Raw genomic sequence first — 10,278 nt, 5'->3', positions numbered from 1 at the left:
TTACTTGAGTTTGAAGATTTTAAAATTATAGAGTCATGGTTCAAATGTTTAACACTTTTATAGTAGGGATGAAATCTCTGAATTTTACCTTACACCTATAAATCTACAGATTCACGTTTTTAGTGTAAAAAGGTGAATCTCTAGATTTCATGAATCCAGAGATTCACACAACCAAACAGGTATAAATCTTCCATTTGTGAATCTAGAGATTTCAAATCTCTATATTCATGTAACCAAACAGGCCTTAAGGTCATCAATGAGTCCTTTCAAGGTTGTTGGTTTTGAGGCCAGTCTTTGAAGTCTAGGCATGCAGTTGCACCATATAGCTAGATGTTATCTTAGTATTTGTATGGATTGCATGCTTAAGGTCGTCAATGAGTCCTTTCAGGGTTGTCGTTGGTTTTGAGGCCATATGAATGATGCTAATTTTCCCACCCCACTTGTGGTTTGCATGAACCATACTCCAACAATAGACTACCCAATTGTTACGTTGCTGGATGAATCATGCACACATATTAAGATTATGTTATCTCAAAAGTCTATAGATGCTAGGGCTCTCTGCAGATACAGTGGTTAAGAGGCATTGTAGCTAATTGAGAAAGATTCCCACGGTGTTCCCAATTTATTTGTGTGGGTAATACCTTAAGTCTGTAATCCATTCATTGACAAAATCCATAACCCTGTTGGAATTGAACTAAAAATAGTTTTGTAAAAGTAACAAAGTTATATAAAAATTATATTTTGAGTTGACATCTATCTTTTGTTTAACTTCATTGGTAGTTATTGATGAACAAGGCATAAAACCCTAGTTTAAGTGAGGTGGAGCCACATCACATTGTACAGCTATGATAAGTTGTACGGGACAACCTAGGTGGAGGTGTGCGTCATACCAGTTTAAGTGATGGCGGTCAAGAAACGCATCCCTAGAAGGGATGTGGGTATGGTGAAGTGTGATGGGTATACAGAGACAAGTGGTTGCATATTAGACATCAATAACGGTTTTCTTCAAGGTGGTTTGCAAAATTCAAGCCAATGTGGATATTGTTGTGTTTGGGTGTCATTTATTATGCAAATACATCTAATTATAATTAGGTTGCGTTTGTAATTGACGAATTTTGGGTCCATTACTTGTATAGTGATAGAATTGTAATTGTAAAGGGATTATGATTTTTGGATTCCCTATAAATAGTCTCTGTGGTAAAACCTAGGTAACGATGCAAGCAAAATGTAGAACTTTGTAAGGTGTTGACCACCCCTTACAACCAAGGCACTACTTTCATCTTACTCCCTATCACAGCTATTTTTCTGCGATGTTTCATTCATCAGCAATGCAATAATAACGTCGTCAAGTTTCAAAGTATCCTTACCCAAAAGTAATGTGGTCAATGTGATCAAATGACTAAGGCAATTATGCCAACAAAAGTAACGCCTTGTCTTCCTCCTTGATCTCCTCATCAAGAAATAACAACTCCGTCAAAATTCTGTTGAACTCATCCATGTACTTGTCAAAATTTATTCTCTCTGACAATCAAAGGCCATATAACTGTTTCTTTAAAAACAACCGATTTATCAACGACTTGGACTTGTACTTGCTTTCTAGCTTTGCTTAGACTTCCTCTGGATTCACCAACCCGATGACTTCACGAAGAACATTATCCGCAAGATATAATTGGATCGTACTATTTGCTAAATCCCTCAACCCTTGCCACTCATCTTCTTTCATTGCCTCTGACCTTTCTAATTTTTTCCTGAGAGTCTTAACAGTCCCTTCCTGTGTAAGGATGTTCTTCACCAGTTGTTGCCACAAGGTGAAATCGTTATGACCATTAAAAAGTTCTATGGAGAAATTAGAAGTCTTCACCGCCATCTGATTTGTGCCCTTCATACTCATCATCAACCTAAAAGACATGTCCGTTGATCTCCATATAATCCACAAAATTAACACCAACGAAGCAAAATCTCCTCCATCTGTCACTTTCACTGAGTCTAGGACGCCCAAAACCTAAAGAACATCTAACCCCGTTCAAAACACCGTTACACAAAATCCTGTGGAAACAACCTGTACAACATCGATTTGATAATAAAAACACAAAAGAAATCTTTCCTTATTTGTCTTTTTTCCAATCAAACTTTTCTTCTTCTCACTATTTATGTTCCTTTACCTTTTTAGTTCCATGTTCCATCACCAACAGATTCTTTTGCAAACTTCTTTTTTTCCAATGTAATCATTACATTAAATTAAACAAAGAAAAGGAAAGTCCAAAAACCACTTCAAGCCAAACGGTCAAAATCCAACCATCTCGCCTCCCGATCAAACCAATCGCAAGTCTTTCCCTTTTTGCATTGCCGATCTCAAACCAAATCGTTTTCGTCTTTCTTGTTTTTTTCTTTCACTGATCCTGTCAAATCTAACAAAACACAAGAAAAGAAAAGAAAAAGATTATAAAAAAAAAAAAAAAAAAAAAAAAAAAAAAACTTCACGATTCTAAATCTAGAATCGTACATTCGATCAATCCATCGAAGCTTTCCCTATTCTCCTGGCACCTATCATATTTTCATTAAATCTTCGCACACCTCTGGCAACGATTCACCGAACCTTGCTTTGATACCATTTGTTGGGGATATGGATGCACAACCATAAATAAAGAAAAACCACAAACAAAACACATAAGAAAAATTTAACGTGGTTTGGCAAAATCCTGCCTACGTCCACTAGAGAGAAAAGAAGTTTCACTATTTCAGAAAACCTCACACCACTCTCACACCCACAAAGTGCTACCCTTTGTTTGCCCATGTTTTTCTAGGTTATCTCACATAGACTATTTATAGGGAAACCTAAAACCCTAATCCTAATATAATTACAATTTTAATTCAATACTAATAATTGACACAGACCCTATTTCAATTACAAATACAACCAAAACTATAATTACACACAACTTTGCTAATTTGAAATTGTATAGTACAGTGATGAAAATGAGGTCTCTTACTGGTTAGTCTTACTGGCAATGGAGTATAGGAAGTGTTAATGGTTGAATCGTACTCAGTGGTCGGACTGGGCTAGAAGAACCTGTAACAATATAATCGAGGTCTCCGATCTAACCAAATAGATGGTTCGACCACCATGAAAACGTAAGTTTTAAGTAATCAAGCTATCAATTATCAATCGCACTTCAACCACCGGGATATTCGAGATAAACTTCGTAGTGGGGTAAAATACTCTTACCTTAGACAAGTTCATCCCCTCCAAATCTACAGCTTAACTCTTGATCGAACTATACCAACCTAGCGATATAAACCCAACAAGCGAGCAGAAGAAGGTAAGTTTTTCTAGAGAAAGCAATTCCTCTGAGTTTTAGAAGTAGTTGAGTTTCTAGCCCACTACAATCTTATTTGTGACTGACTTGCTCATTGGAGGCATATCTAGACCAACAAGGTCGAACAAGCTTTTGCAAAAATCAAGCTCAGATGATGGAGCAGGATTTTGTATCATGAGGAATAACATGGGACATTGATTCTTCATGTCTATAAGCATATCAACTAGAGTCACTAACACGTATAAATGACATTCCAAGCAAGGTAGGAAATATCTCTAATTTTGGCTATATATCGCCAAAATTTGGTGATATCGCTACCCAGCTAAACGAAACCCCCCCCCCCCGGGAACCCGATACAACGGGATATCACCGACTTCTCTGAGATTTCTCGCCATTTCAACGACTTTCCAGCGAGATATTGCCGAAATCTAGAGATATTCTGGATATGTTGCTGAAACTGCTTCTTCTCTTCTCCGGCAACATTGGGATTTTTAGTCCATGATGCCATTTCTTAACTCCAAAGCACAAAACAAGAAAGAAAAAGAAAACTCTATGCTCCAAAGATAGGTAGAGGAGAGAAGAGAAATAGGAAGAACAGAAGACGAGAAGAGAAGAAGAGAAAGAGGAACGCGGACTTCAAAGTTCTCCGTATTCACCTTCGTCCAAGGTTTAAAGTATCGGTATCGAGTCTCGTATCGGTTAGGTGATTTTAAGAGACATATCATCCTATATCGAGTATTGTATCGCTTTGGCTTATGTATTTTAGTATAATTCAGGAGAGACGTATCAAGATGTATTGTATCGGTTGGGTCAAATATGGATACGTATCGGCTAGTATTGCATGGTATCGTGAGATACTTTAAACCTAGCCTTCGTCATCGTCATAAACGCCGTTGATGCATCTTATGCCACTTCCCTTCTCAAATCTTCATCCATGGAGTCTCGAAGCTTAAATGTAGAACCCCAAAACACTCTTTGAGGAGTGGGACTGGAGCATAACTGCGTGATGGAGAAGGCAGTAGAAAGTTTCTTTTGGGAGGTGTGGGTTTTCCGTTTTGCCATTTTCCACGGGTCCCTGATCTGTAAATGATCTGATGTGGTGTCACCCATGGTCCCCCAAAGCCAAGAAACCCTAGTTTCTCTTTTCTTGGATATGAGGTTTCATTGAGCAATTCAATCTTGATTAGATAAAGACGTTTCTAAACAAACATTTAATGCTTAAAAAATGACAAACAATGAAATAATCAAGTGCATGGCCAGAAAAATCACATAAACAACTCTTACTCACCCAAATATTTAATGCTTTTTTCTGCCTTTGGAGCCGTATAAGCAGCCCATATCTCAAAAAACCATTTAATTTCTTTTTTAAGTTAATAGAAAATAAAATAACAAAGAAGAGCATTAGCAACCCATTCCAATCTGAAAGCCCTCATTTCAGTATTTACAACATCGCCAGATATAGTTTCTCAACCTTTTTTTTTTTTTTTTTTTTTTTTTTTTTTTTTCTTGAATTACAAAAAGAAAGAATGAAAGAATGGATTCAAAGGGAACCAATCGAGTAAACCTTGAAATTAATTAACGAAAAAACAGAGTCTGTATTGAGTTCTTTCAGATTCTCATTTGTCCTCGTACTGGATACAGGAAATCTATCTTTGAAGCTTCATTTGCTTGTAGAACTTGGCAATGAACTCCTCGGCTCTAACGTAAATCTCTCTTTCTACTACTTCTTCTCCTTCGTCATCATCTAAGTCTTCCCGGCATGAGACTGCGGGAAAGCTCCTCTGTCCATCATCTCCAGAATCACAATCCTCAAAATTTTCTTTTCTCTTCCACTCAGCAGGAAATTCTTCCTACCATTGTCGTATTAATTTTCATTGAACAAGAAATCATCATCCAACTCAAAGTCAACAGAGGGATCATTAAGGCATTGCGATCATTAAGACATGCAATGCGAAATCTCATGGAAGCAGGGCGTTGCATCTTGAAGTGAAAAAAGGGGTGTCATCAAAAGAGAACTGACGTTCCCTGTAATGGATAAGATCTGGGGAAGCACTATGGCGGAGGCCTTGCTTGATGTGGCTTGTGAGGAGACGAAGATCCATCATCAGTTTAGTTCTGAACACTCCACCTTTCCTTGCCCACAGAAAAGCTAACCGCAGTAGATTCCATGCTCCACGCCCAAAAACAGTTTTTTTCTTACTATGTCAACGAGATTTGTCTCCATTTCAACGATTTCTCGGCGAAATTTCGTACCTTCAAATTTCCAAGCTGCGTCACAGCTGACGACTGTGACTGCCTTGGTCGTTCCCCCATGAATGCAGAATGCCGCGGTGATCCGTACATCCGATGAATACGGCGACTCTGCATCCGAACTGATGTTCTATTTAGCGACAGAAACTAGCGCGTTGGCTGAGATGCGGAAACCCGTGCGATTGTCAAAATGACCTTCAAACAAGCTCAAAGGTTCTACATAAGGGTGTCAATTTGGTTAAAAAATCGTTAAACCGTACCGTACCGAACCGTTTAAACCTTACCGTACCGTACCGTTTCCAAATTCGGTACGGTTTTTACCGTTACAGAATTTGGTAATTCGGTACGGTACGGTTACGGTAAAGAGTGTCATACCGTCGGTAAATACCGTTTACCGTACCGTTTTACCGATTACCGATTACCATTTACCGTACCATATACCATAAAGATATTAACCCTTTTAAAGTTTAAACCCTAAACTTATCTCAGAGAGTCACGCTTCACTTTGAAGAATCAGAGGACAAGAGTCACAAAGATAGAGAACATTGCCAGTGTTGGGAGTATAGAGAGTGATATTATATAATGCTTGAGGTAAGTAACTAATCAAATGTTATAGATCTAATTAATTATTTACTACCCTTTCTTATTCTGTTTGAAAACGTGGACATGGACTGTAGTCAAGTAAACTGAAGTAGACTCAGTCAGAAGGGGCAATGGAATTGACAGAAATCTAGTGAATGAATTGGAAGTCTTGAGAGAAGAATTCCCTCTCCCTTGGATGACAAGCAAAGACAGAAAATAATGGATAGATTTAATGATTGCTCTTTTATGGGTTTTTGTAGACCATGGCAATGTTGTTGAGCTCAAGCATTTCAGCAGCTTTAGCAATTGCATATCAGCATATGTGGCTTCTTCCACCATCACATATCTAGACTTTAAAAAAACAAGAACTGTTCCCATATAAAAAACCCATTACAAGTGACAAAACAAGAAGAAGAGGGCAACAGAGAAGCAAGACAATACCGTAACAAAACCGCACCGTATACCGAACCGTGCCGTTTTTCCATACCGATTTTATACCGTTTTCATACCGTACCGTATAAATATGGTACGGTACGGTTATGGTTTGAGGTTTTCAAATTCAATACCGTACCAAATTACCGTTACCGTACCGAATCGACACCCTTAGTTCTACACTTCTACTTTTGTTCTTTTTGGGTAACCAACTCACACGCTTCTCGAAACGTACTATTCGACAAGGAACATTCAAACGAGACAATTCCATTGTGGGAACTAAACTAAGTGTTGCGAGCTTTTGCGTTGACAATTTTGAGTTTGAAGCTCTAGTCGCCGCAATTGAGTGTGACAGTAAAAGTAAAACATATACGCAGTGGCGGAGCCACGTTGGGACCGGAGCCCCCGGATTTTTTGAAATTGGAAATATTCTTGTTTTTTTCTTTATTTCTCTATCTTTAAATGTGAAATACCACTATTTCGCCCCCCTCCAAAAATTAAAAATAAAAATTTAAGATAAAGATGATGGGTACAAATGTCATTCATAATCTCTATCTAATGGTTATCCTTCAATCCCTAGTTTTAAGGAATAAAAGGTTAAATTCTAATTAAAAACTAACTCACGATCCATGAATTTCTCCTTATATATTCTCTCCTATTTTCATTTCTATTTATTTTCTCATGGATTTCTTCTTTTATTCCTATTTTTTCTCTTTTTGTCCTCACACATCTTACAAAATATTGAAGTAGTTAACAAACTTTGGAATTTTCCTAAATCTTCTCCACATCAAATATTCACTCTCTTTTCTCAAATTATTCATTTCTCTTTTTCACACTCACGAATTTTCTATTAATTTGCCTAATTTTTTATGTAGACTCTACATTAAATTATAATAATATATTCTGAGATGGGACCTACAGTGAGTCCTACATTGGCCCACATACATTCGGCCCCCCTCCATGTTCAATCCTGGCTCCGCCCCTGCATATACAATCCACCTGCATGGGTTGTTTTTATGATTGTTGATTCCTTTTAGATTGATTCTCTGGATAAGTATCCAATCAATCAATAGTTATTTAATCTAAAGTTAATCATTAGATTTATGGTAACGTTGGATTGGAATATTACATGCACGTAGGTGACTAAATGTATTTATTGGAAGAACTCTTCCGACAAAAACATCCAAACTCCTTAATAATGGAAATTCAACAATGCTAAAATTTCAACTATCGGATCCCTAGTTGTGTAGTGTTTTGTCAACTTGTTGGTTTTCCTATAATTATTTTACTTTCTAATAAGATTTTAAGAAAGAAAAAATGCCAAAATTTTGAATATAAATAATTAAATAAGACTTTGGCATTTTAATTTAAGATAGTCATGTAAAAGTCACCAAGCTCATGTAAAAGTCAACAAGTTAAATAAAAATTATATTTTTACTTTCACATCTTTTGGTTAATTTTCTAATTTAAAATATTCATGTAAAAGTCAATAAGATAAGTAAAAAAAATTATATTTTTAGTTAAACCCCTAGAATAAGATACCTCTTAGCATAGTTCAATCTAACTTTACCTTCCTACTAGTGAAGATGTAGCCAGTATTTTATTGGATTAAAAAATTATTTTTTTATGAGGGTAAGTGGTTGGGGCACAATTAAAATAAGTACTTCATTAGATTAAAAACTATTTTTTTTTAAGGGAGGTGGGGGCAAATTCAAATAGTTAACCAATTTTTTATTTATCATATACATAATTAATAAATAATTTTTTTACCAAAGAAGAACTAATTAATAAATAGTTTTCTTTTCCCTTTGAGGCCTGGACTAACAATGAAATGACATTGGATATCATTTATTTTTAGTATCTAGGCCCTAGGGGCTCGGATATTAAAGTAGGGACACCCATCACACGTGAAGAAACGATGTATAGAAGAGAGATCAACGTACCCATCACACGTGAAGAAACGATGTATAGAAGAGAGATCAACGTGCTACATAGACTTCATCTAACTAAGCGCGTATCCACCTTGGCCAGCTCCAGCATGACGCCACGTGTCCCCCTGGAGTACACGCCTTGGACTTCATTCTTCTCTTTCTCGCTCTCTCTCTCTCTTTCTCTCTTTCTCCGGTACTTCCGCTGGGCCATCATCCAAACGTTTATATTAGAGCCGTCATTCCTTGCTTTCCTCCCCCACCATCTACACAACCACGACACAGACTCTCCCCCTTTCATCACTCGATTCTCGATTCAAGAACACAAGCTGTAACAGCAGCTGAACCATGGTGAAACCTTCTGACGCAGCAGCATCAGCAGCAGCAGGAGGAGAAAGATCTGGTGACTCTACCAAATACAAGGGAGTGAGAAAAAGGAAGTGGGGGAAATGGGTATCAGAAATCAGGCTACCAAACAGTAGAGATAGGATATGGTTAGGCTCTTTCAACACACCAGAGAAAGCAGCGAGAGCTTTCGATGCTGCCCTATTCTGCTTGCGTGGCCGCAACGCCAGTTTCAATTTCCCCAACAGCGTACCAGAGATACCAGGAGCAGAATCATTCTCACACCTTCAAATTCGAGAAGCTGCCGCCAAATATGCTAAGGAAAACTCAGAGTCGCCGCCGGAAGATCAAGATCAAGAACTTCTTCCACATTCGCAACCCACGTCGGAGTACGCATCTCCGTCGTCGACGTCGGACGGAGGAGCAGCGGCTGGAGAGAGTGATATGTCAGTCGACTGGTCGTTCTTCGACTCATTCCCTGAACAAGGAATGTCTGATTTCAGAGTGTTTACTCCAGATTACTCTACACAGTACTTTCCGCCGCCACAACCAAATGCTTCTTCATCTAATGCAACTGCAAATGCAACTTTTGATATGGTTGATGACGATGACGCCGACAATGGCTGTGATCTTCATCCCCATCCTTCATATCTATGGAATTTCTGATTCAATTCTTCCAACCCTAAACCCTCCCGTAAGTATATTAGTAGCTAGTGATCGTGGAAGAATCTGAAACGGAGAATTTAAATGCTCAGTGTTTTGTCGAGGTTTTTTATATCGCCGGAATACTGACATTTACATTTGCCCGATCAAATTTTAGTTTTAGTTTTCTTGTGGTGGCATTTCATTGCCTTTCAGTGTTTCTCCTTCTCCGTTGTTCCCAGAAAAAAAACAAAATTTGTAAAACCATACAGTGATAGATACACCTTAAAGCCAGTGAGTGTAGAACCCAAAACAGAAAAGAAAGCCCTTTTGGTCCATTAGTAATGAAATTCTTCTATTATCTGCTCTTGTAATTAACAGATCTGACCTGTGTAAGAAAACATTGCCAGGGTTGAATAAATTTAAATTTTGATTCATGTTTTGAGTTCTTGGATCGTTTATGGTTAAAAAGGTGTTCAGCTCTTCTCTCTAGTCTGGTTTTATATCACAGAAAGAAGATCTCCCTGTTGTTTTGAAAGATACGAAAGAGATCCCGCGTCGTTCGCAAGTGTTGACTCATGTGTTTTGTTTACTTATCAATGTATTACTATGTATAGTAACATGTAACTATGTAAGTCGGCCAGAAAAGGGTTTACCCAAAAAAAAAAGGTCCAGAAAAGGTAACCTAAAACGTGCGAAGGGTCAAAGAGGTCCTCCTCATCTTTTTGCCTCACTTTAATCTTCTCAAGTGGCAAATATGTCACGTGTGGAACCTTATTATA

General features: G+C 37.7%; 1 pseudogene; it reads left to right on the top strand.

The window, feature by feature from the left end:
- Positions 1 to 8,786: 8,786 nt before the first annotated feature.
- Positions 8,787 to 9,971, top strand: LOC149011985 (ethylene-responsive transcription factor ERF018 pseudogene; annotated as a pseudogene).
- The last annotated feature ends 307 nt before the right edge of the window (positions 9,972 to 10,278 follow it).

This window comes from Hakea prostrata, chromosome 7, assembly GCF_041222555.1.
Source record: "Hakea prostrata isolate BN-2017 chromosome 7, UWA_Hpros_2, whole genome shotgun sequence".
In the NCBI taxonomy this organism is placed as follows: Eukaryota; Viridiplantae; Streptophyta; class Magnoliopsida; order Proteales; family Proteaceae; genus Hakea; species Hakea prostrata.
This window is presented reverse-complemented; position numbering and strand designations above follow the sequence as displayed.